This window comes from Micromesistius poutassou, assembly GCF_964030765.1.
Source record: "Micromesistius poutassou genome assembly, chromosome: 1".
NCBI lineage: Eukaryota > Metazoa > Chordata > Actinopteri > Gadiformes > Gadidae > Micromesistius > Micromesistius poutassou.
In genome coordinates this window covers 17,658,864-17,666,343 of record NC_140271.1, presented here as the reverse complement: position 1 = coordinate 17,666,343, position 7,480 = coordinate 17,658,864, and the positions used below count along the sequence as shown (strand labels likewise).

At 46.3% G+C, this 7,480-nt stretch overlaps 1 pseudogene across 1 annotated transcript; it reads right to left on the bottom strand.

The window, feature by feature from the left end:
* Positions 1-4,665: 4,665 nt before the first annotated feature.
* LOC311401033 lies at positions 4,666-5,360 on the bottom strand (annotated as a pseudogene). Its single transcript has one exon. The product of its transcript is annotated as an uncharacterized misc_RNA (transcript).
* Between the last annotated feature and the right edge of the window lie 2,120 nt (positions 5,361-7,480).

The window sequence follows — 7,480 nt, the reverse complement described above, 5'->3', positions numbered from 1 at the left end:
GCGTTATCACCTAAAGACAAGGGTCACTAGACAGCTGGGAGGCAAATGGGCAGGACAATTAGGGTTGAAACTGAGGACACTACATGTTATACAAGAACAGACAAACTTATCAACCAACAATTCAAATAAGAGGATTTTTCCATCACACTCCCCCCTTTGATTATTTTATAATCATAATAATAAAAATCGATCATGTCCAATTCTTAGCACTTCTCCGCTTTTACGGGAGGTGCTTTAGTTTACTTAGGGTAAAACAGATTTTCTTCATTCGTCTTCCTCACTGCTTGAGTTATCACTCCAATCCTGGATCGGGTAGATTTTAGATACTGGTGCTGGCACTGTGGCTCTGATTTTGTTGGTTTCTGATTCTATTGTTTGAACTATTACAAGTTGGGCAACCGTGGCTGTGGTTAATTTGGTCACACAAGCTTTAACATATGCAAACGATATAGTTCTTCGTACATTAACCAAATTATTTAATTATCTATCTCACAAGTCAAAACTCAGGACGTGGCTGGGAGTTTTACGAACCCTTGAGGGGTGGGAGTATATATGATACACCCAAACATACTACACCTCAAACAAATCTTATCGGAATACCTAAACCTGCCGGGGAATTGGGGCCGCACCTCTTGCTTGGCCCTTGTTTCCGCCAGTGTTTTACTTACATGAAGCGTGTTTACTGGTTTGTATATCAACAAATGATGGAATAACCATAATGACATGTAAAATGACCACAATTGCCACAAATCGTTTGTTGAATCCCCCATCCGCTCCTTTGAAAGGGGTACCGTTGTCCGTGTCTGGCGTCCATGCTGATTGATGTCGATTCTGGCCGCGTCTCTCCCCAGGCCAGAAAATATCTGGGCCTGGATCTGACGTGATTGTGTGTGTGAGGGTGAGTTACTAGCACTTCACCCTGGTTTCAGTGTTGGGGTGACGGCCAAGGGGGTTGGGTCAAAGATGACCGTCGAGGTGAGTGGTGATGACCGGGTTGCAGTGGCTGGCGTGGATCCTCTCAGCTGTCTTGACCGCCGACGATGGTGTGGATCCAGGTAGCCCTCTCAGCTATCTTGACAGCCGATGATGTGATCAACAGGACTTGGAATGGTCCCAACCACCTTGGTGAGTTCCAGGCATGTCGTCGGTAATCCTTCACCACAATCCAATCGCCTGGTTGTAGATCATGGAGTTGCCCTTCTCTGGACAGTGGTAAAGCCTCTTTCACCTGTGTACGGATGGATTGCAAAGTTCGAGAGAGATTAATACAGTAATCAATCATGTCGTGATGAAAAATTTCTGTGTTCAGGCTACTGTTGTGTGGTGCACCTGTCCCCCTTGGCATTGGCCGTCCCATCAGGACTTCATAGGGGGACAGACCTACCTTTACTCTGCTGCGTCCCCTCATGGCCAGTAGGACCAGTTGCAAGACCTTTAGCCATCACATACCTGTATCTGCAGCTGCTTTGGTGGGGAATATCTCAACCCATTTGGAGAACATGTCCACTATCACCAAACAATACTTCTTTCCCTCACGTGGTGTTAATTCTACAACCTCTCCCTATATTGTTGGTGACACACACAATACATTTGGCACAAAAACTAAAAACTTTGTGCATAGTTTGAAAATCCTTTTGTATACCAGTGCCGGTCAATGCTATCTACCATACCCCCCTTTGACATATGGTCTCTACCATGTGTCATAATAGTGTAGATAGGGAACAACATTTGGACAAGCAGGGACGCCCGTTCGGGCCGTACCACAACCCAAGGAAAGCGGGGCTCTGGCAGCTGCTTTAGCACCCTCATTTGCCACCGCATTCCCATGGGACACCAGGTCCTCAGCCCTTGTGTGTGCTTCACATCGACAAACAGAGATAGCTGTGGGCAAGAGGATAGCATCCAGTAGGTTAGCAACCAAATGTGAATGATTAATCCGTTGACCTGTAGATGTGAGGAAACCTCAGATTTTCCAGAGAGTGCCAAAGTCATGAACGACACCAAAAGCATACCTACTGTCAGTGTAGATGGTAACCCGTTTACCCTTTGACAGTATGCACGCCCTGGTCAGAACGAATAGCTCAGCCGCCTGGGCTGAAAGGTTGGATGGTAACCTTGCTGATTCCACCACGCAGTCTTGCGTGGCAATGGCATAGCCCACTTCACTAACACCTGTAACCACATTCTTCCGGCTTGAACCATCGACATACAGTACATCATTCCCAGGCGGCAGTGGTCTGTCGGTAAGGTCCATGCGTGGTGTACACAATTTATTAATGGTGGTCACACAATCGTGGGGTTCCCCATCCTCAGGGATGGGCAGCAAGGTGGCCGGGTTTAATACCGTACACCTCTTCAAGGTAATGTTAGGCATCGCCAGCAGCATGTTGTAGTACGATAAGAATCGTGACGCCGTCAGGTGTGATGTGCTCTGTGTCAGCAAAATAGACGAAACCTCATGGGGTACAAGCAAGGTTAATGGCATGTAACCCACCAGTCCCCTACTGGCGGCAACCGCCATTGCCGCCGCTGCCACTGCCTTCAAACAATGCGGTAGCCCTGCGGCCACCGGGTCTAATTTAGACGAGTAATAGGCGATGGGGCGCATTCTGCCCCCATGTTCTTGCATTAGCACTGATGTCATGTACCCATTCCGCTCTCCCACAGTCTGTGTAAAGGAGCGGTTGTGGTCCGGCAGACCTAAAGTCGGTGCGGTCATAAGGGCCTTTTTAAGGTCTTCAATAGCAGCGTCTGCTGCTGGTGTCCACGTCACGGGGTCAGTCAGGGTCAGTCAGGGTCAGTCCATGGCCATGTGTGATGTCTTGGAGTGGTTGTGCCAAATTCGAATAATCGAGTATCCACTGTCTACAGTAGCCCGTTGTTCCCAAGAAGCCCATCATCTGCTTTTTGTGATGGACTTTGGCATGTTTTGGATTGCCTTTATCTTGTCCTCTCCAAGGGACCTGCTGTCCGGTGTGGTGATGTGGCCCAAAATCCTGTTCACACACACCGGAGTCAGGGGAACAAACCAGGAGGTCATCAACATATTGAATCAATGTACTTTCCCCTGGTAAAACTAAACGAGCCAAATTATCGTGCAGCGCTGCGGAAAAAACGGCCGGTGATTCACAATACCCTTGTGGCATCCTAGTCCACGTATATGGTTCACCCTTAAATTGAAAAGCAAACCAAAATTGGCTTGTTGGATCCACCGGTATGCTATAGAACGCGTTTGCTAAGTCGACCACTGAAAACCATTTGCAATTACCAGGTACCTGGGTTACTAGTGTGTGAGGATCAGGAACAATGGGTGTTCTAAGATGCACTGCATCGTTTACCTTTTTTAAATCTTGACTGGGAATATTGGGGTACAACATGGTGAATACGGACACGGAATTATTACACCAAAAATTCAGGCAACCCCCCATTACCACGTACTTGGTGGACTGAGCGTTGGGTTTCGAAAGCTCCACCCCACGCTCTGCGTTTCAGCCCGGTTGCGGGTGAAAAACATTGTCCCTCAGGACCATGCGGGTCTGGTATCCAATCACATGTGTCACCCCCCCTGACAGCCCATTGGCCCAATTCAGCCCATGTCATATCGGGGGTTTTTGCAAGGGACACATGTGGGGTCGAGCCTGGAATTTTATAGAACCCCCTCACTTCCACAACAAACACTTCTCATTCCAGAGCAACAATTGCCCCATTAACATAACTGTATTACAATTGTCTTTGAACCATAGTTCCTCAATCTCTGCTAAATGTCCATCATAAGACATTCTGGCAGCACAATGCAATTCATTTGTGGGCATGTACTGTATTTCTGGCTGGTTCTGCATGCAGTGGTGTGCGTTTTTAATCAGTATGTCAGCTGTTGACCCCGGTCCCTCTTGCAGCAAGTCCCACGAGTAAAAGTATCCCGGTGCGCATAACGCACACGAGTATGCTTGGATCGTGGGGCTTGCATCGGAGGTAACCGTGAGGCCCATGTCGGTGCAAATGACACTCAGCCCCAAGCGACACATTAAATTTCTACCCAACAGGTTTGTCGGACATTGGTCTGACAAAAGGAACGAATGTTTGAGTTTGTATCGCCATCTTGTACAGGGAGCGGGACCGCGTTGGCCACCCGCTCCAACCAAACGTACAACGCGATCACTCAATTCTGTTATATATTTCCACTCCTTGGAGGACAACACCGAATGTGTTGCCCCTGAATCAACCAGGAATGTTGTGGTTTTTCCACTTACAACAATGCTTGTCTGTGGGAGCTGATCAGGTCGCGTAAGGCTGGTGAGAACCATACAATCATCTGGATGTGGTGCTTGTGTGCGCGTTGACGTTAAGCCTACCATTTTGGGTGTTTGTGTTGTTTGTGTTATGGTGCTCATACCTCCTCCTTGGACCTGGCCTGCTCCAGCGTCCCGTCAATACGAATGTCCTCCCCCACCTCCGCCTTTTGGATAATCCACAGTCGAACAATGGCCGTGCAGGCCATTGTTCCTTTCTTTATTCTTCAAGAAGTTTTCTGCGTGGGTGGCGTGACTTACAATCAATGAAAGTCTGGCGGTACGCCAACCAATGCAGTGTCTCTCTAGGATTCCTGATATCTCGTCGTTCAACGCATTTAGGAAGGCGGCGGTGCGGTTTTCTCCTTATGGAGTCTTAACTTGTAATGTCACTGGGTCTCCATGCACGGAAAACGTATGCCAGGCTGCCATCCTGGGGGTTCAGGACTTCCGATAACAGTCCATCCTCCTCGCCCCCGTATCGGGGAGACGGGGAGAGCGCCATTCCTGGTTCTTTAGGCGGCTGGCGACGGGTTCTCGCTTGGCTGGTGTGTCTGTAAGCCGATGAGTTGATCATCGCGCTTGGCCTTTGTTACGAGTGGTAACCCCCGTTGACCCGTCGGCAGGAACTTCCTTTGATGCGAGGTCAGGATACAGGTTGGCTGGTGGAGCAGCGGCTTGGGCGACGGCATATGCTGGAGGTGGAGGGGGGTTCGCACGCGGTCCGCCGGTGCAGTCCAGGTCCTGGTCTACATCTCGGATGACATTGATTAAAAATCCCTACACTCTCTACACTCTCTGTCCCTAGCTGAATTTTTTTTTTCTATCCTGGCCCTTTCTTACCCACAAATGAAATGCATACCAACATGTTTTTACACCTTTCTTTTTTCTTTTCTGAATTCAACATACCTGCCCTCTAACTCTTTTAACCGTTTTGAACTAAAAACTCCCCATTTCAGGAAATCCCATTTTATGCCAATGTTTTAAACCCTCCAGTGCCATTTCACCATGTTTCTCCAACATTACTTTTGCAGGCCCCGTTATTTCTGTTTTTCCCGATTTATTACCCATTTCTAGATCCGTACACACTATTAGTTATTATGTTACTTGTTACCTTCTATTTTTTTTTGTTTTTTGTTATTTTCTTTGGTTACCTCCTATGTTACGTATATATACCTTTCGGAAAACCTTCTTATAACAGTGGTACTTTACTGTTACGCATATACACACAGAGCCGGGCTACTATACCGCTCCTAACAGAGTAACTTGAACGTTAAGGCCTTCGTTCAGATACGTTACCGCAACGTATACCGTTCATATATAGCCCCCTTGATAAATTTAGGTAAATTATCATTCGCATATATATTGTTCGTATAATCGGAATTCCGTTACCGTTATACTCCCGGAACGGATTTGTCCTGCAACAGAGTTACGTTACTGTTGCGCATCAATGTATTGTGATCTCACCTGTTCCGACCTCTTTTTCCGTAAGGATACCGTACTGAAGAATCCCCAATCTAATCTCAACAGGCGCCCTCTTCTCACCCCGGTAGCTGGTTACAGTCTCCCGGTGGTAAGGTAGAGCTCTGAGGAACCCGTCCTCAGCCGTGCACGGTTGACCTGGAGCTATAGGTTGTAGAATCTTCAGGTTAGGTATCCCGGACGAGCCCCCAAATTGTCGTGGCAATTCCCCTTTAACAGAGATTGCGTCTAGGCCAGATGAGATTCCCACTGCAATAAAGCACACAATACATTGGAAAGCAAATGTCCTAAGTTTTAATGCATGCATACATTAGAATCCTCTCTAGCAGAGTGAGTCCTGATTACAAGTTGACGTGGTTTCTTATACAGTTTCAGACCCTCCCCACACAAAAGGTTCATGAAAGAGGAAAAAAGCATGTTTTGACCCACAATGTGTTTTTGACCCTAACACGTGAATTATGCTCAAAACTAATGCTCTCCACTTCCAAATGGTGCGCGATGGCATAAATAACCCTATTTAAGCTCAGTTACACGTTTGCATTGAAAGGGACTGAGTTATCAACTTTTCCAGTTTTTATGCGTGCAAAATGCTTTTCAGAGCGAGAAAAGCATGTTTTGACCCACAATGTGTTTTTGACCCTAACACGTGAATTATGCTCAAAACCAACGCTCTCCACTTCCAAATGGTGCGCGATGGCATAAATAACCCTATTTAAGCTCAGTTACACGTTTGCATTGAAAGTGACTGAGTTATTCACTTTTCCAGTTTTTATGCGTGCAAAATGCTTTTCAGAGCGAGAGAATCACTTTTTGACCAAAAATGTGTTTTTGACCCTGACACGTGAATTGTGCTCAAAACTAATGCTCTCCACTTCCAAATGGTGCACGATGGCATGAATAACCCTATTTAAGCTCAGTTACACGTTTGCATTGAAAGTGACTGAGTTATTCACTTTTCCAGTTTTTATGCGTGCAAAATGCTTTTCAGAGCGAGAAAAGCATGTTTTGACCCACAATGTGTTTTTGACCCTAACACGTGAATTATGCTCAAAACTAATGCTCTCCACTTCCAAATGGTGCGCGATGGCATAAATAACCCTATTTGAGCTCAGTTACACGTTTGCATTGAAAGGGACTGAGTTATCAACTTTTCCAGTTTTTAATGCATGCAAAATGCTTTTCAGAGCGAGAAAAGCATGTTTTGACCCACAATGTGTTTTTGACCCTAACACGTGAATTATGCTCAAAACCAACGCTCTCCACTTCCAAATGGTGCGCGATGGCATAAATAACCCTATTTAAGCTCAGTTACACGTTTGCATTGAAAGTGACTGAGTTATTCACTTTTCCAGTTTTTATGCGTGCAAAATGCTTTTCAGAGCGAGAGAAGCATGTTTTGACCCACAATGTGTTTTTGACCCTAACACGTGAATTATGCTCAAAACCAACGCTCTCCACTTCCAAATGGTGCGCGATGGCATAAATAACCCTATTTAAGCTCAGTTACACATTTGCATTGAAAGTGACTGAGTTATTCACTTTTCCAGTTTTTATGCGTGCAAAATGCTTTTCAGAGCGAGAGAATCACTTTTTGACCAAAAATGTGTTTTTGACCCTGACACGTGAATTGTGCTCAAAACTAATGCTCTCCACTTCCAAATGGTGCACGATGGCATGAGTAACCCTATTTGAGCTCAGTTACACGTTTG